The 22,662-nt window shown below is 38.6% G+C and overlaps 51 non-coding genes across 51 annotated transcripts; 19 read left to right on the top strand and 32 right to left on the bottom strand.

Annotated features, from left to right (window-relative positions):
- Positions 1-205: 205 nt before the first annotated feature.
- Positions 206-277, bottom strand: Trnag-ucc. The gene has a single exon. It is a non-coding gene; the product is annotated as a tRNA-Gly (tRNA).
- A 643-nt stretch (positions 278-920) lies between these two features.
- Trnae-cuc lies at positions 921-992 on the top strand. The gene has a single exon. It is a non-coding gene; the product is annotated as a tRNA-Glu (tRNA).
- Positions 993-1,350: 358 nt separating this feature from the next.
- Positions 1,351-1,422, bottom strand: Trnag-ucc. Its single transcript has one exon. It is a non-coding gene; the product is annotated as a tRNA-Gly (tRNA).
- A 643-nt stretch (positions 1,423-2,065) lies between these two features.
- Trnae-cuc lies at positions 2,066-2,137 on the top strand. The gene has a single exon. It is a non-coding gene; the product is annotated as a tRNA-Glu (tRNA).
- Positions 2,138-2,494: 357 nt separating this feature from the next.
- On the bottom strand, positions 2,495-2,566 carry Trnag-ucc. Its single transcript has one exon. It is a non-coding gene; the product is annotated as a tRNA-Gly (tRNA).
- Positions 2,567-2,751: 185 nt separating this feature from the next.
- Positions 2,752-2,870, bottom strand: Trnal-caa. The gene is made up of 2 exons: positions 2,833-2,870; positions 2,752-2,796 (listed from the first exon to the last, which is right to left on the bottom strand). It is a non-coding gene; the product is annotated as a tRNA-Leu (tRNA).
- Positions 2,871-3,649: 779 nt separating this feature from the next.
- On the bottom strand, positions 3,650-3,721 carry Trnag-ucc. Its single transcript has one exon. It is a non-coding gene; the product is annotated as a tRNA-Gly (tRNA).
- A 185-nt stretch (positions 3,722-3,906) lies between these two features.
- On the bottom strand, positions 3,907-4,025 carry Trnal-caa. The gene is made up of 2 exons: positions 3,988-4,025; positions 3,907-3,951 (listed from the first exon to the last, which is right to left on the bottom strand). It is a non-coding gene; the product is annotated as a tRNA-Leu (tRNA).
- A 350-nt stretch (positions 4,026-4,375) lies between these two features.
- Positions 4,376-4,447, top strand: Trnae-cuc. Its single transcript has one exon. It is a non-coding gene; the product is annotated as a tRNA-Glu (tRNA).
- Positions 4,448-4,805: 358 nt separating this feature from the next.
- Trnag-ucc lies at positions 4,806-4,877 on the bottom strand. The gene has a single exon. It is a non-coding gene; the product is annotated as a tRNA-Gly (tRNA).
- Positions 4,878-5,062: 185 nt separating this feature from the next.
- Trnal-caa lies at positions 5,063-5,181 on the bottom strand. The gene is made up of 2 exons: positions 5,144-5,181; positions 5,063-5,107 (listed from the first exon to the last, which is right to left on the bottom strand). It is a non-coding gene; the product is annotated as a tRNA-Leu (tRNA).
- A 350-nt stretch (positions 5,182-5,531) lies between these two features.
- On the top strand, positions 5,532-5,603 carry Trnae-cuc. The gene has a single exon. It is a non-coding gene; the product is annotated as a tRNA-Glu (tRNA).
- Positions 5,604-5,962: 359 nt separating this feature from the next.
- Positions 5,963-6,034, bottom strand: Trnag-ucc. The gene has a single exon. It is a non-coding gene; the product is annotated as a tRNA-Gly (tRNA).
- A 185-nt stretch (positions 6,035-6,219) lies between these two features.
- Positions 6,220-6,338, bottom strand: Trnal-caa. The gene is made up of 2 exons: positions 6,301-6,338; positions 6,220-6,264 (listed from the first exon to the last, which is right to left on the bottom strand). It is a non-coding gene; the product is annotated as a tRNA-Leu (tRNA).
- Positions 6,339-6,688: 350 nt separating this feature from the next.
- Trnae-cuc lies at positions 6,689-6,760 on the top strand. Its single transcript has one exon. It is a non-coding gene; the product is annotated as a tRNA-Glu (tRNA).
- Positions 6,761-7,119: 359 nt separating this feature from the next.
- On the bottom strand, positions 7,120-7,191 carry Trnag-ucc. The gene has a single exon. It is a non-coding gene; the product is annotated as a tRNA-Gly (tRNA).
- A 654-nt stretch (positions 7,192-7,845) lies between these two features.
- On the top strand, positions 7,846-7,917 carry Trnae-cuc. The gene has a single exon. It is a non-coding gene; the product is annotated as a tRNA-Glu (tRNA).
- Positions 7,918-8,275: 358 nt separating this feature from the next.
- Trnag-ucc lies at positions 8,276-8,347 on the bottom strand. The gene has a single exon. It is a non-coding gene; the product is annotated as a tRNA-Gly (tRNA).
- A 185-nt stretch (positions 8,348-8,532) lies between these two features.
- On the bottom strand, positions 8,533-8,651 carry Trnal-caa. The gene is made up of 2 exons: positions 8,614-8,651; positions 8,533-8,577 (listed from the first exon to the last, which is right to left on the bottom strand). It is a non-coding gene; the product is annotated as a tRNA-Leu (tRNA).
- A 351-nt stretch (positions 8,652-9,002) lies between these two features.
- Trnae-cuc lies at positions 9,003-9,074 on the top strand. Its single transcript has one exon. It is a non-coding gene; the product is annotated as a tRNA-Glu (tRNA).
- A 126-nt stretch (positions 9,075-9,200) lies between these two features.
- Trnag-ucc lies at positions 9,201-9,272 on the bottom strand. The gene has a single exon. It is a non-coding gene; the product is annotated as a tRNA-Gly (tRNA).
- Positions 9,273-9,927: 655 nt separating this feature from the next.
- Trnae-cuc lies at positions 9,928-9,999 on the top strand. Its single transcript has one exon. It is a non-coding gene; the product is annotated as a tRNA-Glu (tRNA).
- A 358-nt stretch (positions 10,000-10,357) lies between these two features.
- On the bottom strand, positions 10,358-10,429 carry Trnag-ucc. Its single transcript has one exon. It is a non-coding gene; the product is annotated as a tRNA-Gly (tRNA).
- A 624-nt stretch (positions 10,430-11,053) lies between these two features.
- On the top strand, positions 11,054-11,125 carry Trnae-cuc. Its single transcript has one exon. It is a non-coding gene; the product is annotated as a tRNA-Glu (tRNA).
- A 359-nt stretch (positions 11,126-11,484) lies between these two features.
- On the bottom strand, positions 11,485-11,556 carry Trnag-ucc. Its single transcript has one exon. It is a non-coding gene; the product is annotated as a tRNA-Gly (tRNA).
- A 185-nt stretch (positions 11,557-11,741) lies between these two features.
- On the bottom strand, positions 11,742-11,860 carry Trnal-caa. The gene is made up of 2 exons: positions 11,823-11,860; positions 11,742-11,786 (listed from the first exon to the last, which is right to left on the bottom strand). It is a non-coding gene; the product is annotated as a tRNA-Leu (tRNA).
- A 351-nt stretch (positions 11,861-12,211) lies between these two features.
- Trnae-cuc lies at positions 12,212-12,283 on the top strand. Its single transcript has one exon. It is a non-coding gene; the product is annotated as a tRNA-Glu (tRNA).
- A 358-nt stretch (positions 12,284-12,641) lies between these two features.
- Positions 12,642-12,713, bottom strand: Trnag-ucc. The gene has a single exon. It is a non-coding gene; the product is annotated as a tRNA-Gly (tRNA).
- A 185-nt stretch (positions 12,714-12,898) lies between these two features.
- Trnal-caa lies at positions 12,899-13,017 on the bottom strand. The gene is made up of 2 exons: positions 12,980-13,017; positions 12,899-12,943 (listed from the first exon to the last, which is right to left on the bottom strand). It is a non-coding gene; the product is annotated as a tRNA-Leu (tRNA).
- Positions 13,018-13,368: 351 nt separating this feature from the next.
- Positions 13,369-13,440, top strand: Trnae-cuc. The gene has a single exon. It is a non-coding gene; the product is annotated as a tRNA-Glu (tRNA).
- Positions 13,441-13,798: 358 nt separating this feature from the next.
- Trnag-ucc lies at positions 13,799-13,870 on the bottom strand. The gene has a single exon. It is a non-coding gene; the product is annotated as a tRNA-Gly (tRNA).
- A 185-nt stretch (positions 13,871-14,055) lies between these two features.
- On the bottom strand, positions 14,056-14,174 carry Trnal-caa. Its single transcript has 2 exons — positions 14,137-14,174; positions 14,056-14,100 (listed from the first exon to the last, which is right to left on the bottom strand). It is a non-coding gene; the product is annotated as a tRNA-Leu (tRNA).
- A 350-nt stretch (positions 14,175-14,524) lies between these two features.
- Trnae-cuc lies at positions 14,525-14,596 on the top strand. Its single transcript has one exon. It is a non-coding gene; the product is annotated as a tRNA-Glu (tRNA).
- Positions 14,597-14,955: 359 nt separating this feature from the next.
- On the bottom strand, positions 14,956-15,027 carry Trnag-ucc. Its single transcript has one exon. It is a non-coding gene; the product is annotated as a tRNA-Gly (tRNA).
- A 654-nt stretch (positions 15,028-15,681) lies between these two features.
- On the top strand, positions 15,682-15,753 carry Trnae-cuc. Its single transcript has one exon. It is a non-coding gene; the product is annotated as a tRNA-Glu (tRNA).
- Positions 15,754-16,111: 358 nt separating this feature from the next.
- Trnag-ucc lies at positions 16,112-16,183 on the bottom strand. The gene has a single exon. It is a non-coding gene; the product is annotated as a tRNA-Gly (tRNA).
- Positions 16,184-16,368: 185 nt separating this feature from the next.
- On the bottom strand, positions 16,369-16,487 carry Trnal-caa. The gene is made up of 2 exons: positions 16,450-16,487; positions 16,369-16,413 (listed from the first exon to the last, which is right to left on the bottom strand). It is a non-coding gene; the product is annotated as a tRNA-Leu (tRNA).
- Positions 16,488-16,837: 350 nt separating this feature from the next.
- Positions 16,838-16,909, top strand: Trnae-cuc. The gene has a single exon. It is a non-coding gene; the product is annotated as a tRNA-Glu (tRNA).
- A 358-nt stretch (positions 16,910-17,267) lies between these two features.
- On the bottom strand, positions 17,268-17,339 carry Trnag-ucc. Its single transcript has one exon. It is a non-coding gene; the product is annotated as a tRNA-Gly (tRNA).
- A 185-nt stretch (positions 17,340-17,524) lies between these two features.
- Trnal-caa lies at positions 17,525-17,643 on the bottom strand. The gene is made up of 2 exons: positions 17,606-17,643; positions 17,525-17,569 (listed from the first exon to the last, which is right to left on the bottom strand). It is a non-coding gene; the product is annotated as a tRNA-Leu (tRNA).
- A 350-nt stretch (positions 17,644-17,993) lies between these two features.
- Positions 17,994-18,065, top strand: Trnae-cuc. Its single transcript has one exon. It is a non-coding gene; the product is annotated as a tRNA-Glu (tRNA).
- Positions 18,066-18,191: 126 nt separating this feature from the next.
- Trnag-ucc lies at positions 18,192-18,263 on the bottom strand. The gene has a single exon. It is a non-coding gene; the product is annotated as a tRNA-Gly (tRNA).
- Positions 18,264-18,918: 655 nt separating this feature from the next.
- Trnae-cuc lies at positions 18,919-18,990 on the top strand. The gene has a single exon. It is a non-coding gene; the product is annotated as a tRNA-Glu (tRNA).
- A 359-nt stretch (positions 18,991-19,349) lies between these two features.
- On the bottom strand, positions 19,350-19,421 carry Trnag-ucc. Its single transcript has one exon. It is a non-coding gene; the product is annotated as a tRNA-Gly (tRNA).
- Positions 19,422-20,075: 654 nt separating this feature from the next.
- On the top strand, positions 20,076-20,147 carry Trnae-cuc. The gene has a single exon. It is a non-coding gene; the product is annotated as a tRNA-Glu (tRNA).
- Positions 20,148-20,505: 358 nt separating this feature from the next.
- Trnag-ucc lies at positions 20,506-20,577 on the bottom strand. Its single transcript has one exon. It is a non-coding gene; the product is annotated as a tRNA-Gly (tRNA).
- A 185-nt stretch (positions 20,578-20,762) lies between these two features.
- Positions 20,763-20,881, bottom strand: Trnal-caa. Its single transcript has 2 exons — positions 20,844-20,881; positions 20,763-20,807 (listed from the first exon to the last, which is right to left on the bottom strand). It is a non-coding gene; the product is annotated as a tRNA-Leu (tRNA).
- Positions 20,882-21,233: 352 nt separating this feature from the next.
- Positions 21,234-21,305, top strand: Trnae-cuc. The gene has a single exon. It is a non-coding gene; the product is annotated as a tRNA-Glu (tRNA).
- Positions 21,306-21,431: 126 nt separating this feature from the next.
- Trnag-ucc lies at positions 21,432-21,503 on the bottom strand. The gene has a single exon. It is a non-coding gene; the product is annotated as a tRNA-Gly (tRNA).
- Positions 21,504-22,159: 656 nt separating this feature from the next.
- Positions 22,160-22,231, top strand: Trnae-cuc. The gene has a single exon. It is a non-coding gene; the product is annotated as a tRNA-Glu (tRNA).
- A 358-nt stretch (positions 22,232-22,589) lies between these two features.
- Trnag-ucc lies at positions 22,590-22,661 on the bottom strand. Its single transcript has one exon. It is a non-coding gene; the product is annotated as a tRNA-Gly (tRNA).
- Between the last annotated feature and the right edge of the window lies 1 nt (position 22,662).

Below are 22,662 nucleotides of genomic sequence, written 5' to 3'. Positions count from 1 at the left end.
ATGTTTCCATCGAGACTCCATCATAAAATGGTTTCTTTGCAAGAAATATCGCCAAGGAATAAGAAATTACATCTATGTCAATTATTCATGTGTGAACGAAAAAGAAATGAACAACTATATTTTACCTAAAGAGTAACATTTGTGTAAATTGACTTCAATTCCGTAGGTTGACTAGTCTGATAAGAAATAGCAAGATTGATAAAACTGCGATGGCCGAGAATCGAACTCGGGTCAATTGCTTGGAAGGCAACTATGCTAACCACTATACCGCCATCGCTTGACGTGAGTTAGCGTCATGATTTCCGTATTGTCACATCTTTTTAAATTACAGAACATCGAGCAGTATTACCACTTGGTGACCTTGTATCGTGGTACATTAAGCATTCTCTATCACTATATCAAAGCAACCTCTCTAATTATGTTGCAATGCGCTGATCATGTGTATTCAGATATTTATATGTTTGTCAGGAGTGGGATTTGAACCCACGCCTTCATTGAAGACCAGAATACTGCAACTTCTTTTATTGAAGCAAGGATTATGTCCTTGAGTCTGGCGCCTTAGACCGCTCGGCCATCCTGAGCACATCAGGTGTACCTAAATTCTTTTGCCCAACAGATGTGGCATTAAAACTCTTCTAACTCATCCAAGAGTTTCTTGCCCTAGGCGATTTATACCAGGTCAACAATTGTATTGCGTTTGAATATGCATTTTTTTTAATATGTTTTTTCTTGAGTCTGGTGCCTTAGAGCGCTCGGCCATCCTGACCTCATCAGATCTAGCTAAATTTCTTTGCATTACAGATGTGGGATTTAAACTCTTCTAACTTATCCAAGAGTTCCTTGCCCTAGGCTGTTTATACCAGGACAACAATTGTATTATATTGTATTGATTTGGAATATGTATTTTTCAAGCGATTTAATCCCATATTGTCTAGTGGTTAGGATACCTGGCTCTCACTCAGGAGGCCCGGGTTCAATTCCAGGTATGGGAAAAGAGGAACTGGAAAATTTTGCAAGTTTTGGCCAGTTTTGTCAAATACATCTGGCAAACAGTTTCTGCGTTTCCAGAACTATTGCAATCGGCTTAACTTACATACATACGAGCCAAAATCTTTCTAGTACATTGGATATACTAAGTACATCGGCTGTTTCCATCGAGACTCCATCATAAAATGGTTTCTTTGCAAGAAATATCGCCAAGGAATAAGAAATTACATCTATGTCAATTATTCATGTGTGAACGAAAAAGAAATGAACAACTATATTTTACCTAAAGAGTAACATTTGTGTAAATTGACTTCAATTCCGTAGGTTGACTAGTCTGATAAGAAATAGCAAGATTGATAAAACTGCGATGGCCGAGAATCGAACTCGGGTCAATTGCTTGGAAGGCAACTATGCTAACCACTATACCGCCATCGCTTGACGTGAGTTAGCGTCATGATTTCCGTATTGTCACATCTTTTTAAATTACAGAACATCGAGCAGTATTACCACTTGGTGACCTTGTATCGTGGTACATTAAGCATTCTCTATCACTATATCAAAGCAACCTCTCTAATTATGTTGCAATGCGCTGATCATGTGTATTCAGATATTTATATGTTTGTCAGGAGTGGGATTTGAACCCACGCCTTCATTGAAGACCAGAATACTGCAACTTCTTTTATTGAAGCAAGGATTATGTCCTTGAGTCTGGCGCCTTAGACCGCTCGGCCATCCTGAGCACATCAGGTGTACCTAAATTCTTTTGCCCAACAGATGTGGCATTAAAACTCTTCTAACTCATCCAAGAGTTTCTTGCCCTAGGCGATTTATACCAGGTCAACAATTGTATTGCGTTTGAATATGCATTTTTTTTAATATGTTTTTTCTTGAGTCTGGTGCCTTAGAGCGCTCGGCCATCCTGACCTCATCAGATCTAGCTAAATTTCTTTGCATTACAGATGTGGGATTTAAACTCTTCTAACTTATCCAAGAGTTCCTTGCCCTAGGCTGTTTATACCAGGACAACAATTGTATTATATTGTATTGATTTGGAATATGTATTTTTCAAGCGATTTAATCCCATATTGTCTAGTGGTTAGGATACCTGGCTCTCACTCAGGAGGCCCGGGTTCAATTCCAGGTATGGGAAAAGAGGAACTGGAAAATTTTGCAAGTTTTGGCCAGTTTTGTCAAATACATCTGGCAAACAGTTTCTGCGTTTCCAGAACTATTGCAATCGGCTTAACTTACATACATACGAGCCAAAATCTTTCTAGTACATTGGATATACTAAGTACATCGGCTGTTTCCATCGAGACTCCATCATAAAATGGTTTCTTTGCAAGAAATATCGCCAAGGAATAAGAAATTACATCTATGTCAATTATTCATGTGTGAACGAAAAAGAAATGAACAACTATATTTTACCTAAAGAGTAACATTTGTGTATATTGACTTCAATTCCGTAGGTTGACTAGTCTGCTAAGAAAAAGCAAGATTGCTAAACTGCGATGGCCGAGAATCGAATTCGGGTCAATTGCTTGGAAGGCAACTATGCTAACCACTATACCACCATCGCTTGACGTGAGTTAGCGTCATGATTTCCGTATTGTCACATCTTTTTAAATTACAGAACATCGACCAGTATTACCACTTGGTGACCTTGTATCGTGGTACATTAAGCATTCTCTATCACTATTTCAAAACAACCTCTCTAATTATGTTGCAATGCGATGATCATGTGTATTCAGATATTTATATGTTTGTCAGGAGTGGGATTTGAACCCACGCCTTCATTGAAGACCAGAATACTGCAACTTCTTTTATTGAAGCAAGGATTATGTCCTTGAGTCTGGCGCCTTAGACCGCTCGGCCATCCTGACCACATCAGGTGTACCTAAATTCCTTTGCCAAACAGATGTGACATTAAAACTCTTCTAACTCATTCAAGAGTTCCTTGCCATAGGCGATTTATACCAGGTCAACAATTGTATTACGTTGTATTGCGTTTGAATATGTATTTTTTTTGAATATGTATTTTCTTGATTCTGGTGCCTTAGAGCGCTCGGCCATCCTGACCTCATCAGATCTAGCTAAATTTCTTTGCATTACAGATGTGGGATTTAAACTCTTCTAACTTATCCAAGAGTTCCTTGCCCTAGGCTGTTTATACCAGGACAACAATTGTATTATGTTGTATTGATTTGGAATATGTATTTTTCAAGCGATTTAATCCCATATTGTCTAGTGGTTAGGATACCTGCCTCTCACTCAGGAGGCCCGGGTTCAATTCCAGGTATGGGAAAAGAGGAACTGGAAAATTTTGCAAGTTTTGGCCAGTTTTGTCAAATACATCTGGCAAACAGTTTCTGCGTTTCCAGAACTATTGCAATCGGCTTAACTTACATACATACGAGCCAAAATCTTTCTAGTACATTGGATATACTAAGTACATCGGCTGTTTCCATCGAGACTCCATCATAAAATGGTTTCTTTGCAAGAAATATCGCCAAGGAATAAGAAATTACATCTATGTCAATTATTCATGTGTGAACGAAAAAGAAATGAACAACTATATTTTACCTAAAGAGTAACATTTGTGTATATTGACTTCAATTCCGTAGGTTGACTAGTCTGCTAAGAAAAAGCAAGATTGCTAAACTGCGATGGCCGAGAATCGAATTCGGGTCAATTGCTTGGAAGGCAACTATGCTAACCACTATACCACCATCGCTTGACGTGAGTTAGCGTCATGATTTCCGTATTGTCACATCTTTTTAAATTACAGAACATCGACCAGTATTACCACTTGGTGACCTTGTATCGTGGTACATTAAGCATTCTCTATCACTATTTCAAAACAACCTCTCTAATTATGTTGCAATGCGATGATCATGTGTATTCAGATATTTATATGTTTGTCAGGAGTGGGATTTGAACCCACGCCTTCATTGAAGACCAGAATACTGCAACTTCTTTTATTGAAGCAAGGATTATGTCCTTGAGTCTGGCGCCTTAGACCGCTCGGCCATCCTGACCACATCAGGTGTACCTAAATTCCTTTGCCAAACAGATGTGACATTAAAACTCTTCTAACTCATTCAAGAGTTCCTTGCCATAGGCGATTTATACCAGGTCAACAATTGTATTACGTTGTATTGCGTTTGAATATGTATTTTTTTTGAATATGTATTTTCTTGATTCTGGTGCCTTAGAGCGCTCGGCCATCCTGACCTCATCAGATCTAGCTAAATTTCTTTGCATTACAGATGTGGGATTTAAACTCTTCTAACTTATCCAAGAGTTCCTTGCCCTAGGCTGTTTATACCAGGACAACAATTGTATTATGTTGTATTGATTTGGAATATGTATTTTTCAAGCGATTTAATCCCATATTGTCTAGTGGTTAGGATACCTGGCTCTCACCCAGGAGGCCCGGGTTCAATTCCCGGTATGGGAAAAGAGGAACTGGAAAATTTTGCAAGTTTTGGCCATTTTTGTCAAATACATCTGGCAAACAGTTTCTGCGTTTCCAGAACTATTGCAATCGGCTTAACTTACATACATACGAGCCAAAATCTTTCTAGTTCATTGGATATACTAAGTACATCGGCATGTTTCCATCGAGACTCCATCATAAAATGGTTTCTTTGCAAGAAATATCGCCAAGGAATAAGAAATTACATCTATGTCAATTATTCATGTGTGAACGAAAAAGAAATGAACAACTATATTTTACCTAAAGAGTAACATTTGTGTAAATTGACTCCAATTCCGTAGGTTGACTAGTCTGCTAAGAAATAGCAAGATTGCTAAACTGCGATGGCCGAGAATCGAACTCGGGTCAATTGCTTGGAAGGCAACTATGCTAACCACTATACCACCATCGCTTGACGGGAGTTAGCGTCATGATTTCCGTATTGTCACATCTTTTTAAATTACAGAACATCGACCAGTATTACCACTTGGTGACCTTGTATCGTGGTACATTAAGCATTCTCTATCACTATATCAAAGCAACCTCTCTAATTATGTTGCAATGCGATGATCATGTGTATTCACATATTTATATGTTTGTCAGGAGTGGGATTTGAACCCACGGCTTCATTGAAGACCAGAATACTGCAACTTCTTTTATTGAAGCAAGGATTACGTCCTTGAGTCTGGCGCCTTAGACCGCTCGGCCATCCTGACCACATCAGGTGTACCTAAATTCCTTTGCCCTACAGATGTGACATTAAAACTCTTCTAACTCATTCAAGAGTTCCTTGCCATAGGCGATTTATACCAGGTCAACAATTGTATTACGTTGTATTGCGTTTGAATATGTATTTTTTTTTAATATGTATTTTCTTGAGTCTGGTGCCTTAGAGCGCTCGGCCATCCTGACCTCATCAGATCTAGCTAAATGCCTTTGCATTACAGATGTGGGATTTAAACTCTTCTAACTTATCCAAGAGTTCCTTGCCCTAGGCTGTTTATACCAGGACAACAATTGTATTATGTTGTATTGATTTGGAATATGTATTTTTCAAGTGATTTAATCCCATATTGTCTAGTGGTTAGGATACCTGGCTCTCACCCAGGAGGTCCGGGTTCAATTCCCGGTATGGGAAAAGAGGAACTGGAAAATTTTGCAAGTTTTGGCCATTTTTGTCAAATACATCTGGCAAACAGTTTCTGCGTTTCCAGAACTATTGCAATCGGCTTAACTTACATACATACGAGCCAAAATCTTTCTAGTACATTGGATATACTAAGTACATCGGCATGTTTCCATCGAGACTCCATCATAAAATGGTTTCTTTGCAAGAAATATCGCCAAAGAATAAGAAATTACATCGATGTCAATTATTCATGTGTGAACGAAAAAGAAATGAACAAACTATATTTTACCGAAAGAGTAACATTTGTGTATATTGACTTCAATTCCGTAGGTTGACTAGTCTGCTAAGAAATAGCAAGATTGCTTAACTGCGATGGCCGAGAATCGAACTCGGGTCAATTGCTTGGAAAGCAACTATGCTAACCACTATACCACCATCGCTTGACGTGAGTTAGCGTCATGATTTCCGTATTGTCACATCTTTTTAAATTACAGAACATCGACCAGTATTACCACTTGGTGACCTTGTATCGTGGTACATTAAGCATTCTCTATCACTATATCAAAGCAACCTCTCTAATTATGTTGCAATGCGATGATCATGTGTTTTCAGATATTTATATGTTTGTCAGGAGTGGGATTTGAACCCACGCCTTCAATGAAGACCAGAATACTGCAACTTCTTTTATTGAAGCAAGGATTATGTCCTTGAGTCTGGCGCCTTAGACCGCTCGGCCATCCTGACCACATCAGGTGTACCTAAATTCCTTTGCCCAACAGATGTGACATTAAAACTCTTCTAACTCATTCAAGAGTTCCTTGCCTTAGGCGATTTTTACCAGGTCAACAATTGTATTACGTTGTATTGCGTTTGAATATGTATTTTTTTTGAATATATATTTTCTTGAGTCTGGTGCCTTAGAGCTCTCGGCCATCCTGACCTCATCAGATCTAGCTAAATTTCTTTGCATTACAGATGTGGGATTTAAACTCTTCTAACTTATCCAAGAGTTCCTTGCCCTAGGCTGTTTATACCAGGACAACAATTGTATTATGTTGTATTGATTTGGAATATGTATTTTTCAAGCGATTTAATCCCATATTGTCTAGTGGTTAGGATACCTGGCTCTCACCCAGGAGGCCCGGGTTCAATTCCCGGTATGGGAAAAGAGGAACTGGAAAATTTTGCAAGTTTTGGCCATTTTTGTCAAATACATCTGGCAAACAGTTTCTGCGTTTCCAGAACTATTGCAATCGGCTTAACTTACATACATACGAGCCAAAATCTTTCTAGTACATTGGATATACTAAGTACATCGGCATGTTTCCATCGAGACTCCATCATAAAATGGTTTCTTTGCAAGAAATATCGCCAAGGAATAAGAAATTACATCTATGTCAATTATTCATGTGTGAACGAAAAAGAAATGAACAAACTATATTTTACCTAAAGAGTAACATTTGTGTAAATTAACTACAATTCCGTAGGTTGACTAGTCTGCTAAGAAATAGCAAGGTTGCTAAACTGCGATGGCCGAGAATCGAACTCGGGTCAATTGCTTGGAAGGCAACTATGCTAACCACTATACCACCATCGCTTGACGTGAGTTAGCGTCATGATTTCCGTATTGTCACATCTTTTTAAATTACAGAACATCGACCAGTATTACCACTTGGTGACCTTGTATCGTGGTACATTAAGCATTCTCTATCACTATATCAAAACAACCTCTCTAATTATGTTGCAATGCGATGATCATGTGTATTCAGAAATTTATATGTTTGTCAGGAGTGGGATTTGAACCCACGCCTTCATTGAAGACCCGAATACTGCAACTTCTTTTATTGAAGCAAGAATTATGTCCTTGAGTCTGGCGCATTAGACCGCTCGGCCATCCTGACCACATCAGGTGTACCTAAATTCCTTTGCCCAACAGATGTGACATTAAAACTCTTCTAACTCATTCAAGAGTTCCTTGCCATAGGCTATTTATACCAGATCAACAATTGTATTACGTTGTATTGCGTTTGAATATGTAATTTTTTTGAATATGTATTTTCTTGAGTCTGGTGCCTTAGAGCGCTCGGCCATCCTGACCTCATCAGATCTAGCTAAATTCCTTTGCATTACAGATGTGGGATTTAATTTCTTCTAACTTATCCAAGAGTTCCTTGCCCTAGGCTGTTTATACCAGGACAACAATTGTATTATGTTGTATTGATTTGGAATATGTATTTTTCAAGCGATTTACTCCCATATTGTCTACTGGTTAGGATACCTGGCTCTCACCCAGGAGGCCCGGGTTCAATTCCCGGTATGGGAAAAGAGGAAGTGGAAAATTTTGCAAGTTTTGGCCATTTTTGTCAAATACATCTGGCAAACAGTTTCTGCGTTTCCAGAACTATTGCAATCGGCTTAACTTACATACATACGACCCAAAATCTTTCTAGTACATTGGATATACTAAGTACATCGGCATGTTTCCATCGAGACTCCATCATAAAATGGTTTCTTTGCAAGAAATATCGCCAAAGAATAAGAAATTACATCTATGTCAATTATTCATGTGTGAACGAAAAAGAAATGAACAACTATATTTTACCTAAAGAGTAACATTTGTGTAAATTGACTTCAATTCCGTAGGTTGACTAGTCTGCTAAGAAATAGCAAGATTGCTAAACTGCGATGGCCGAGAATCGAACTTGGGTCAATTGCTTGGAAGGCAACTATGCTAACCACTATACCACCATCGCTTCACGTAAGTTAGCGTCATGATTTCCGTATTGTCACATCTTTTTAAATTACAGAACATCGACCAGTATTACCACTTGGTGACCTTGTATCGTGGTACATTAAGCATTCTCTATCACTATATCAAAGCAACCTCTCTAATTATGTTGCAATGCGATGATCATGTGTTTTCAGATATTTATATGTTTGTCAGGAGTGGGATTTGAACCCACGCCTTCATTGAAGACCAGAATACTGCAACTTCTTTTATTGAAGCAAGGATTATATCCTTGAGTCTGGCGCCTTAGACCGCTCGGCCATCCTGACCACATCAGGTGTACCTAAATTCCTTTGCCCAACAGATGTGACATTAAAACTCTTCTAACTCATTCAAGAGTTCCTTGCCTTAGGCGATTTTTACCAGGTCAACAATTGTATTACGTTGTATTGCGTTTGAATATGTATTTTTTTTTGAATATGTATTTTCTTGAGTCTGGTGCCTTAGAGCGCTCGGCCATCCTGACCTCATCAGATCTAGCTAAATTCCTTTGCATTACAGATGTGGGATTTAAACTCTTCTAACTTATCCAAGAGTTCCTTGCCCTAGGCTGTTTATACCAGGACAACAATTGTATTATGTTGTATTGATTTGGAATATGTATTTTTCAAGCGATTTAATCCCATATTGTCTAGTGGTTAGGATACCTGGCTCTCACCCAGGAGGCCCGGGTTCAATTCCCGGTATGGGAAAAGAGGAACTGGAAAATTTTGCAAGTTTTGGCCATTTTTGTCAAATACAAAGAATAACATTTGTGAATATTGACTTCAATTCCGTAGGTTGACTAGTCTGCTAAGAAATAGCAAGATTGATAAAACTGCGATGGCCGAGAATCGAACTCGGGTCAATTGCTTGGAAGGCAACTATGCTAACCACTATACCACCATCGCTTGACATGAGTTAGCGTCATGATTTCCGTATTGTCACATCTTTTTAAATTACAGAACATCGACCAGTATTACCACTTGGTGACCTTGTATCTTGGTACATTAAGCATTCTCTATCACTATATCAAAGCAACCTCTCTAATTATGTTGCAATGCGATGATCATGTGTATTCAGATATTTATATGTTTGTCAGGAGTGGGATTTGAACCCACGCCTTCATTGAAGACCCGAATACTGCAACTTCTTTTATTGAAGCAAGAATTATGTCCTTGAGTCTGGCGCCTTAGACCGCTCGGCCATCCTGACCACATCAGGTGTACCTAAATTCCTTTGCCCAACAGATGTGACATTAAAACTCTTCTAACTCATTCAAGAGTTCCTTGCCATAGGCGATTTATACCAGGTCAACAATTGTATTACGTTGTATTGCGTTTGAATATGTATTTTTTTTTGAATATGTATTTTCTTGAGTCTGGTGCCTTAGAGCGCTCGGCCATCCTGACCTCATCAGATCTAGCTAAATTCCTTTGCATTACAGATGTGGGATTTAAACTCTTCTAACTTATCCAAGAGTTCCTTGCCCTAGGCTGTTTATACCAGGACAATAATTGTATTATGTTGTATTGATTTGGAATATGTATTTTTCGAGAGATTTAAGCCCATATTGTCTAGTGGTTAGGATACCTGGCTCTCACCCAGGAGGCCCGGGTTCAATTCCCGGTATGGGAAAAGAGGAACTGGAAAATTTTGCAAGTTTTGGCCATTTTTGTCAAATACATCTGGCAAACAGTTTCTGCGTTTCCAAAACTATTGCAATCGGCTTAACTTACATACATACGAGCCAAAATCTTTCTAGTACATTGGATATACTAAGTACATCGGCATGTTTCCATCGAGACTCCATCATAAAATGGTTTCTTTGCAAGAAATATCGCCAAGGAATAAGAAATTACATCCATGTCAATTATTCATGTGTGAACGAAAAAGAAATGAACAACTATATTTTACCTAAAGAGTAACATTTGTGTAAATTGACTTCAATTCCGTAGGTTTACTAGTCTGCTAAGAAATAGCAAGATTGCTAAACTGCGATGGCCGAGAATCGAACTCGGGTCAAATGCTTGGAAGGCAACTATGCTAACCACTATACCACCATCGCTTGACGTAAGTTAGCGTCATGATTTCCGTATTGTCACATCTTTTTTATTACAGAACATCGACCAGTATTACCACTTGGTGACCTTGTATCGTGGTACATTAAGCATTCTCTATCACTATATCAAAGCAACCTCTGTGTTTTCAGATATTTATATGTTTGTCAGGAGTGGGATTTGAACCCACGCCTTCATTGAACACCAGAGTACTGCAACTTCTTTTATTGAAGCAAGGATTATATCCTTGAGTCTGGCGCCTTAGACCGCTCGGTCATCCTGACCACATCAGGTGTACCTAAATTCCTTTGCCCAACAGATGTGACATTAAAACTCTTCTAACTCATTCAAGAGTTCCTTGCCATAGGCGATTTATACCAGGTCAACAATTTTATTACGTTGTATTGCGTTTGAATATGTATTTTTTGAATATGTATTTTCTTGAGTCTGGTGCCTTAGAGCGCTCGGCCATCCTGACCTCATCAGATCTAGCTAAATTCCTTTGCATTACAGATGTGGGATTTAAACTCTTCTAACTTATCCAAGAGTTCCTTGCCCTAGGCTGTTTATACCAGGACAAAAATTGTATTATGTTGTATTGATTTGGAATATGTATTTTTCAAGCGATTTAATCCCATATTGTCTAGTGGTTAGGATACCTGGCTCTCACCCAGGAGGCCCGGGTTCAATTCCCGGTATGGGAAAAGAGGAACTGGAAAATTTTGCAAGTTTTGGCCATTTTTGTCAAATACATCTGGCAAACAGTTTCTGGGTTTCCAGAACTATTGCAATCGGCTTAACTTACATACATACGAGCCAAAATCTTTCTAGTACATTGGATATACTAAGTACATCGGCATGTTTCCATCGAGACTGCATCATAAAATGGTTTCTTTGCAAGAAATATCGCCAAGGAATAAGAAATTACATCTATGTCAATTATTCATGTGCGAACGAAAAAGAAATGAACAACTATATTTTACCTAAAGAGTAACATTTGTGTATATTGACTTCAATTCCGTAGGTTGACTAGTCTGCTAAGAAATAGAATGATTGATAAAACTGCGATGGCCGAGAATCGAACTCGGGTCAATTGCTTGGAAGGCAACTATGCTAACCACTATACCACCATCGCTTGACTTGAGTTAGCGTCATGATTTCCGTATTGTCACATCTTTTTAAAATACAGAACATCGACCAGTATTACCCCTTGGTGACCTTATATCGTGCTACATTAAGCATTCTCTATCACTATATCAATACAACCTCTCTAATTATGTTGCAATGCGATGATCATGTGTATTCAGATATTTATATGTTTGTCAGAAGTGGGATTTGAACCCACGCCTTCATTGAAGACCAGAATACTGCAACTTCTTTTATTGAAGCAAGAATTATGTCCTTGAGTCTGGCGCCTTAGACCGCTCGGCCATCCTGACCACATCAGGTGTACCTAAATTCTTTTGCCCAACAGATGTGACATTAAAACTCTTCTAACTCATTCAAGAGTTCCTTGCCATAGGCGATTTATACCAGGTCAACAATTGTATTACGTTGTATTGCGTTTGAATATGTATTTTTTTTTGAATATGTATTTTCTTGAGTCTGGTGCCTTAGAGCGCTCGGCCATCCTGACCTCATCAGATCTAGCTAAATTCCTTTGCATTACAGATGTGGGATTTAAACTCTTCTAACTTATCCAAGAGTTCCTTGCCCTAGGCTGTTTATACCAGGACAACAATTGTAATATGTTGTATTGATTTGGAATATGTATTTTTCAAGCGATTTAATCCCATATTGTCTAGTGGTTAGGATACCTGGCTCTCACCCAGGAGGCCCGGGTTCAATTCCTGGTATGGGAAAAGAGGAACTGGAAAATTTTGCAAGTTTTGGCCATTTTTGTCAAATACATCTGGCAAACAGTTTCTGCGTTTCCAGAACTATTGCAATCGGCTTAACTTACATACATACGAGCCAAAATCTTTCTAGTACATTGGATATACTAAGTACATCGGCATGTTTCCATCGAGACTCCATCATAAAATGGTTTCTTTGCAAGAAATATCGCCAAAGAATAAGAAATTACATCTATGTCAATTATTCATGTGTGAACGAAAAAGAAATGAACAACTATATTTTACCTAAAGAGTAACATTTGTGTAAATTGACTTCAATTCCGTAGGTTGACTAGTCTGCTAAGAAATAGCAAGATTGCTAAACTGCGATGGCCGAGAATCGAACTTGGGTCAATTGCTTGGAAGGCAACTATGCTAACCACTATACCACCATCGCTTCACGTAAGTTAGCGTCATGATTTCCGTATTGTCACATCTTTTTAAATTACAGAACATCGACCAGTATTACCACTTGGTGACCTTGTATCGTGGTACATTAAGCATTCTCTATCACTATATCAAAGCAACCTCTCTAATTATGTTGCAATGCGATGATCATGTGTTTTCAGATATTTATATGTTTGTCAGGAGTGGGATTTGAACCCACGCCTTCATTGAAGACCAGAATACTGCAACTTCTTTTATTGAAGCAAGGATTATATCCTTGAGTCTGGCGCCTTAGACCGCTCGGCCATCCTGACCACATCAGGTGTACCTAAATTCCTTTGCCCAACAGATGTGACATTAAAACTCTTCTAACTCATTCAAGAGTTCCTTGCCTTAGGCGATTTTTACCAGGTCAACAATTGTATTACGTTGTATTGCGTTTGAATATGTATTTTTTTTTGAATATGTATTTTCTTGAGTCTGGTGCCTTAGAGCGCTCGGCCATCCTGACCTCATCAGATCTAGCTAAATTCCTTTGCATTACAGATGTGGGATTTAAACTCTTCTAACTTATCCAAGAGTTCCTTGCCCTAGGCTGTTTATACCAGGACAACAATTGTAATATGTTGTATTGATTTGGAATATGTATTTTTCAAGCGATTTAATCCCATATTGTCTAGTGGTTAGGATACCTGGCTCTCACCCAGGAGGCCCGGGTTCAATTCCTGGTATGGGAAAAGAGGAACTGGAAAATTTTGCAAGTTTTGGCCATTTTTGTCAAATACATCTGGCAAACAGTTTCTGCGTTTCCAGAACTATTGCAATCGGCTTAACTTACATACATACGAGCCAAAATCTTTCTAGTACATTTGACATACTAAGTACATCGGCATGTTTCCATCGAGACTCCATCATAAAATGGTTTCTTTGCAAGAAATATCGCCAAGGAATAAGAAATTACATCTATGTCAATTATTCATGTGTGAACGAAAAAGAAATGAACAACTATATTTTACCTAAAGAGTAACATTTGTGTAAATTGACTTCAATTCCGTAGGTTGACTAGTCTGCTAAGAAATAGCAAGATTGCTAAACCGCGATGGCCGAGAATCGAACTCGGGTCAATTGCTTGGAAGGCAACTATGCTAACCACTATACCACCATCGCTTGACGTGAGTTAGCGTCATGATTTCCGTATTGTCACATCTTTTTAAATTACAGAGCATCGACCAGTATTACCACTTGGTGACCTTGTATCGTGGTACATTAAGCATTCTCTATCACTATATCAAAGCAACCTCTCTAATTATGTTGCAATGCGATGATCATGTGTTTTCAGATATTTATATGTTTGTCAGGAGTGGGATTTGAACCCACGCCTTCATTGAAGACCAGAATACTGCAACTTCTTTTATTGAAGCAAGGATTATGTCCTTGAGTCTGGCGCCTTAGACCGCTCGGCCATCCTGACCACATCAGGTGTACCTAAATTCCTTTGCCCAACAGATGTGACATTAAAACTCTTCTAACTCATTCAAGAGTTCCTTGCCTTAGGCGATTTTTACCAGGTCAACAATTGTATTACGTTGTATTGCGTTTGAATATGTATTTTTTTTGAATATATATTTTCTTGAGTCTGGTGCCTTAGAGCTCTCGGCCATCCTGACCTCATCAGATCTAGCTAAATTTCTTTGCATTACAGATGTGGGATTTAAACTCTTCTAACTTATCCAAGAGTTCCTTGCCCTAGGCTGTTTATACCAGGACAACAATTGTATTATGTTGTATTGATTTGGAATATGTATTTTTCAAGCGATTTAATCCCATATTGTCTAGTGGTTAGGATACCTGGCTCTCACCCAGGAGGCCCGGGTTCAATTCCCGGTATGGGAAAAGAGGAACTGGAAAATTTTGCAAGTTTTGGCCATTTTTGTCAAATACATCTGGCAAACAGTTTCTGCGTTTCCAGAACTATTGCAATCGGCTTAACTTACATACATACGAGCCAAAATCTTTCTAGTACATTGGATATACTAAGTACATCGGCATGTTTCCATCGAGACTCCATCATAAAATGGTTTCTTTGCAAGAAATATCGCCAAGGAATAAGAAATTACATCTATGTCAATTATTCATGTGTGAACGAAAAAGAAATGAACAAACTATATTTTACCTAAAGAGTAACATTTGTATAAATTGACTACAATTCCGTAGGTTGACTAGTCTGCTAAGAAATAGCAAGGTTGCTAAACTGCGATGGCCGAGAATCGAACTCGGGTCAATTGCTTGGAAGGCAACTATGCTAACCACTATACCACCATCGCTTGACGTGAGTTAGCGTCATGATTTCCGTATTGTCACATCTTTTTAAATTACAGAACATCGACCAGTATTACCACTTGGTGACCTTGTATCGTGGTACATTAAGCATTCTCTATCACTATATCAAAACAACCTCTCTAATTATGTTGCAATGCGATGATCATGTGTATTCAGAAATTTATATGTTTGTCAGGAGTGGGATTTGAACCCACGCCTTCATTGAAGACCCGAATACTGCAACTTCTTTTATTGAAGCAAGAATTATGTTCTTGAGTCTGGCGCCTTAGACCGCTCGGCCATCCTGACCACATCAGGTGTACCTAAATTCCTTTGCCCAACAGATGTGACATTAAAACTCTTCTAACTCATTCAAGAGTTCCTTGCCATAGGCTATTTATACCAGATCAACAATTGTATTACGTTGTATTGCGTTTGAATATGTAATTTTTTTGAATATGTATTTTCTTGAGTCTGGTGCCTTAGAGCGCTCGGCCATCCTGACCTCATCAGATCTAGCTAAATTCCTTTGCATTACAGATGTGGGATTTAATTTCTTCTAACTTATCCAAGAGTTCCTTGCCCTAGGCTGTTTATACCAGGACAACAATTGTATTATGTTGTATTGATTTGGAATATGTATTTTTCAAGCGATTTACTCCCATATTGTCTACTGGTTAGGATACCTGGCTCTCACCCAGGAGGCCCGGGTTCAATTCCCGGTATGGGAAAAGAGGAAGTGGAAAATTTTGCAAGTTTTGGCCATTTTTGTCAAATACATCTGGCAAACAGTTTCTGCGTTTCCAGAACTATTGCAATCGGCTTAACTTACATACATACGAGCCAAAATCTTTCTAGTACATTGGATATACTAAGTACATCGGCATGTTTCCATCGAGACTCCATCATAAAATGGTTTCTTTGCAAGAAATATCGCCAAAGAATAAGAAATTACATCTATGTCAATTATTCATGTGTGAACGAAAAAGAAATGAACAACTATATTTTACCTAAAGAGTAACATTTGTGTAAATTGACTTCAATTCCGTAGGTTGACTAGTCTGCTAAGAAATAGCAAGATTGCTAAACTGCGATGGCCGAGAATCGAACTTGGGTCAATTGCTTGGAAGGCAACTATGCTAACCACTATACCACCATCGCTTCACGTAAGTTAGCGTCATGATTTCCGTATTGTCACATCTTTTTAAATTACAGAACATCGACCAGTATTACCACTTGGTGACCTTGTATCGTGGTACATTAAGCATTCTCTATCACTATATCAAAGCAACCTCTCTAATTATGTTGCAATGCGATGATCATGTGTTTTCAGATATTTATATGTTTGTCAGGAGTGGGATTTGAACCCACGCCTTCATTGAAGACCAGAATACTGCAACTTCTTTTATTGAAGCAAGGATTATATCCTTGAGTCTGGCGCCTTAGACCGCTCGGCCATCCTGACCACATCAGGTGTACCTAAATTCCTTTGCCCAACAGATGTGACATTAAAACTCTTCTAACTCATTCAAGAGTTCCTTGCCTTAGGCGATTTTTACCAGGTCAACAATTGTATTACGTTGTATTGCGTTTGAATATGTATTTTTTTTGAATATGTATTTTCTTGAGTCTGGTGCCTTAGAGCGCTCGGCCATCCTGACCTCATCAGATCTAGCTAAATTCCTTTGCATTACAGATGTGGGATTTAAACTCTTCTAACTTATCCAAGAGTTCCTTGCCCTAGGCTGTTTATACCAGGACAACAATTGTATTATGTTGTATTGATTTGGAATATGTATTTTTCAAGCGATTTAATCCCATATTGTCTAGTGGTTAGGATACCTGGCTCTCACCCAGGAGGCCCGGGTTCAATTCCCGGTATGGGAAAAGAGGAACTGGAAAATTTTGCAAGTTTTGGCCATTTTTGTCAAATACATCTGGCAAACAGTTTCTGCGTTTCCAGAACTATTGCAATCGGCTTAACTTACATACATACGAGCCAAAATCTTTCTAGTACATTTGACATACTAAGTACATCGGCATGTTTCCATCGAGACTCCATCATAAAATGGTTTCTTTGCAAGAAATATCGCCAAGGAATAAGAAATTACATCTATGTCAATTATTCATGTGTGAACGAAAAAGAAATGAACAACTATATTTTACCTAAAGAGTAACATTTGTGTAAATTGACTTCAATTCCGTAGGTTGACTAGTCTGCTAAGAAATAGCAAGATTGCTAAACTGCGATGGCCGAGAATCGAACTCGGGTCAATTGCTTGGAAGGCAACTATGCTAACCACTATACCACCATCGATTGACGTGAGTTAGCGTCATGATTTCCGTATTGTCACATCTTTTTAAATTACAGAACATCGACCAGTATTACCACTTGGTGACCTTGTATCGTGGTACATTAAGCATTCTCTATCACTATATCAAAGCAACCTCTCTAATTATGTTGCAATGCGATGATCATGTGTTTTCAGATATTTATATGTTTGTCAGGAGTGGGATTTGAACCCACGCCTTCATTGAAGACCAGAATACTGCAACTTCTTTTATTGAAGCAAGGATTATGTCCTTGAGTCTGGCGCCTTAGACCGCTCGGCCATCCTGACCACATCAGGTGTACCTAAATTCCTTTGCCCAACAGATGTGACATTAAAACTCTTCTAACTCATTCAAGAGTTCCTTGCCTTAGGCGATTTTTACCAGGTCAACAATTGTATTACGTTGTATTGCGTTTGAATATGTATTTTTTTTGAATATATATTTTCTTGAGTCTGTTGCCTTAGAGCTCTCGGCCATCCTGACCTCATCAGATCTAGCTAAATTTCTTTGCATTACAGATGTGGGATTTAAACTCTTCTAACTTATCCAAGAGTTCCTTGCCCTAGGCTGTTTATACCAGGACAACAATTGTATTATGTTGTATTGATTTGGAATATGTATTTTTCAAGCGATTTAATCCCATATTGTCTAGTGGTTAGGATACCTGGCTCTCACCCAGGAGGCCCGGGTTCAATTCCCGGTATGGGAAAAGAGGAACTGGAAAATTTTGCAAGTTTTGGCCATTTTTGTCAAATACAAAGAATAACATTTGTGTATATTGACTTCAATTCCGTAGGTTGACTAGTCTGCTAAGAAATAGCAAGATTGATAAAACTGCGATGGCCGAGAATCGAACTCGGGTCAATTGCTTGGAATGCAACTATGCTAACCACTATACCACCATCGCTTGACATGAGTTAGCGTCATGATTTCCGTATTGTCACATCTTTTTAAATTACAGAACATCGACCAGTATTACCACTTGGTGACCTTGTATCTTGGTACATTAAGCATTCTCTATCACTATATCAAAGCAACCTCTCTAATTATGTTGCAATGCGATGATCATGTGTATTCAGATATTTATATGTTTGTCAGGAGTGGGATTTGAACCCACGCCTTCATTGAAGACCCGAATACTGCAACTTCTTTTATTGAAGCAAGAATTATGTCCTTGAGTCTGGCGCCTTAGACCGCTCGGCCATCCTGACCACATCAGGTGTACCTAAATTCCTTTGCCCAACAGATGTGACATTAAAACTCTTCTAACTCATTCAAGAGTTCCTTGCCATAGGCGATTTATACCAGGTCAACAATTGTATTACGTTGTATTGCGTTTGAATATGTATTTTTTTTTGAATATGTATTTTCTTGAGTCTGGTGCCTTAGAGCGCTCGGCCATCCTGACCTCATCAGATCTAGCTAAATTCCTTTGCATTACAGATGTGGGATTTAAACTCTTCTAACTTATCCAAGAGTTCCTTGCCCTAGGCTGTTTATACCAGGACAACAATTGTAATATGTTGTATTGATTTGGAATATGTATTTTTCAAGCGATTTAATCCCATATTGTCTAGTGGTTAGGATACCTGGCTCTCACCCAGGAGGCCCGGGTTCAATTCCTGGTATGGGAAAAGAGGAACTGGAAAATTTTGCAAGTTTTGGCCATTTTTGTCAAATACATCTGGCAAACAGTTTCTGCGTTTCCAGAACTATTGCAATCGGCTTAACTTACATACATACGAGCCAAAATCTTTCTAGTACATTGGATATACTAAGTACATCGGCATGTTTCCATCGAGACTCCATCATAAAATGGTTTCTTTGCAAGAAATATCGCCAAGGAATAAGAAATTACATCTATGTCAATTATTCATGTGTGAACGAAAAAGAAATGAACAAACTATATTTTACCTAAAGAGTAACATTTGTGTAAATTAACTACAATTCCGTAGGTTGACTAGTCTGCTAAGAAATAGCAAGGTTGCTAAACTGCGATGGCCGAGAATCGAACTCGGGTCAATTGCTTGGAAGGCAACTATGCTAACCACTATACCACCATCGCTTGACGTGAGTTAGCGTCATGATTTCCGTATTGTCACATCTTTTTAAATTACAGAACATCGACCAGTATTACCACTTGGTGACCTTGTATCGTGGTACATTAAGCATTCTCTATCACTATATCAAAACAACCTCTCTAATTATGTTGCAATGCGATGATCATGTGTATTCAGATATTTATATGTTTGTCAGGAGTGGGATTTGAACCCACGCCTTCATTGAAGACCCGAATACTGCAACTTCTTTTATTGAAGCAAGAATTATGTCCTTGAGTCTGGCGCATTAGACCGCTCGGCCATCCTGACCACATCAGGTGTACCTAAATTCCTTTGCCCAACAGATGTGACATTAAAACTCTTCTAACTCATTCAAGAGTTCCTTGCCATAGGCTATTTATACCAGATCAACAATTGTATTACGTTGTATTGCGTTTGAATATGTAATTTTTTTGAATATGTATTTTCTTGAGTCTGGTGCCTTAGAGCGCTCGGCCATCCTGACCTCATCAGATCTTGCTAAATTCCTTTGCATTACAGATGTGGGATTTAATTTCTTCTAACTTATCCAAGAGTTCCTTGCCCTAGGCTGTTTATACCAGGACAACAATTGTATTATGTTGTATTGATTTGGAATATGTATTTTTCAAGCGATTTACTCCCATATTGTCTACTGGTTAGGATACCTGGCTCTCACCCAGGAGGCCCGGGTTCAATTCCCGGTATGGGAAAAGAGGAAGTGGAAAATTTTGCAAGTTTTGGCCATTTTTGTCAAATACATCTGGCAAACAGTTTCTGCGTTTCCAGAACTATTGCAATCGGCTTAACTTACATACATACGAGCCAAAATCTTTCTAGTACATTGGATATACTAAGTACATCGGCATGTTTCCATCGAGACTCCATCATAAAATGGTTTCTTTGCAAGAAATATCGCCAAAGAATAAGAAATTACATCTATGTCAATTATTCATGTGTGAACGAAAAAGAAATGAACAACTATATTTTACCTAAAGAGTAACATTTGTGTAAATTGACTTCAATTCCGTAGGTTGACTAGTCTGCTAAGAAATAGCAAGATTGCTAAACTGCGATGGCCGAGAATCGAACTTGGGTCAATTGCTTGGAAGGCAACTATGCTAACCACTATACCACCATCGCTTCACGTAAGTTAGCGTCATGATTTCCGTATTGTCACATCTTTTTAAATTACAGAACATCGACCAGTATTACCACTTGGTGACCTTGTATCGTGGTACATTAAGCATTCTCTATCACTATATCAAAGCAACCTCTCTAATTATGTTGCAATGCGATGATCATGTGTTTTCAGATATTTATATGTTTGTCAGGAGTGGGATTTGAACCCACGCCTTCATTGAAGACCAGAATACTGCAACTTCTTTTATTGAAGCAAGGATTATATCCTTGAGTCTGGCGCCTTAGACCGCTCGGCCATCCTGACCACATCAGGTGTACCTAAATTCCTTTGCCCAACAGATGTGACATTAAAACTCTTCTAACTCATTCAAGAGTTCCTTGCCTTAGGCGATTTTTACCAGGTCAACAATTGTATTACGTTGTATTGCGTTTGAATATGTATGTTTTTTTTGAATATGTATTTTCTTGAGTCTGGTGCCTTAGAGCGCTCGGCCATCCTGACCTCATCAGATCTAGCTAAATTTCTTTGCATTACAGATGTGGGATTTAAACTCTTCTAACTTATCCAAGAGTTCCTTGCCCTAGGCTGTTTATACCAGGACAACAATTGTATTATGTTGTATTGATTTGCAATATGTATTTTTCAAGCGATTTAATCCCATATTGTCTAGTGGTTAGGATACCTGGCTCTCACCCAGGAGGCCCGGGTTCAATTCCCGGTATGGGAAAAGAGGAACTGGAAAATTTTGCAAGTTTTGGCCATTTTTGTCAAATACAAAGAATAACATTTGTGAATATTGACTTCAATTCCGTAGGTTGACTAGTCTGCTAAGAAATAGCAAGATTGATAAAACTGCGATGGCCGAGAATCGAACTCGGGTCAATTGCTTGGAAGGCAACTATGCTAACCACTATACCACCATCGCTTGACATGAGTTAGCGTCATGATTTCCGTATTGTCACATCTTTTTAAATTACAGAACATCGACCAGTATTACCACTTGGTGACCTTGTATCTTGGTACATTAAGCATTCTCTATCACTATATCAAAGCAACCTCTCTAATTATGTTGCAATGCGATGATCATGTGTATTCAGATATTTATATGTTTGTCAGGAGTGGGATTTGAACCCACGCCTTCATTGAAGACCCGAATACTGCAACTTCTTTTATTGAAGCAAGAATTATGTCCTTGAGTCTGGCGCCTTAGACCGCTCGGCCATCCTGACCACATCAGGTGTACCTAAATTCCTTTGCCCAACAGATGTGACATTAAAACTCTTCTAACTCATTCAAGAGTTCCTTGCCATAGGCGATTTATACCAGGTCAACAATTGTATTACGTTGTATTGCGTTTGAATATGTATTTTTTTTTTGAATATGTATTTTCTTGAGTCTGGTGCCTTAGAGCGCTCGGCCATCCTGACCTCATCAGATCTAGCTAAATTCCTTTGCATTACAGATGTGGGATTTAAACTCTTCTAAGTTATCCAAGAGTTCCTTGCCCTAGGCTGTTTATACCAGGACAATAATTGTATTATGTTGTATTGATTTGGAATATGTATTTTTCGAGAGATTTAAGCCCATATTGTCTAGTGGTTAGGATACCTGGCTCTCACCCAGGAGGCCCGGGTTCAATTCCCGGTATGGGAAAAGAGGAACTGGAAAATTTTGCAAGTTTTGGCCATTTTTGTCAAATACATCTGGCAAACAGTTTCTGCGTTTCCAAAACTATTGCAATCGGCTTAACTTACATACATACGAGCCAAAATCTTTCTAGTACATTGGATATACTAAGTACATCGGCATGTTTCCATCGAGACTCCATCATAAAATGGTTTCTTTGCAAGAAATATCGCCAAGGAATAAGAAATTACATCCATGTCAATTATTCATGTGTGAACGAAAAAGAAATGAACAACTATATTTTACCTAAAGAGTAACATTTGTGTAAATTGACTTCAATTCCGTAGGTTTACTAGTCTGCTAAGAAATAGCAAGATTGCTAAACTGCGATGGCCGAGAATCGAACTCGGGTCAAATGCTTGGAAGGCAACTATGCTAACCACTATACCACCATCGCT

This window comes from Daphnia pulicaria, chromosome 1 (genome assembly GCF_021234035.1).
Source record: "Daphnia pulicaria isolate SC F1-1A chromosome 1, SC_F0-13Bv2, whole genome shotgun sequence".
NCBI lineage: Eukaryota > Metazoa > Arthropoda > Branchiopoda > Diplostraca > Daphniidae > Daphnia > Daphnia pulicaria.
The sequence above is the reverse complement of the archived record's forward strand: the minus strand, read 5'-3'. Positions and strand labels throughout refer to the sequence as shown.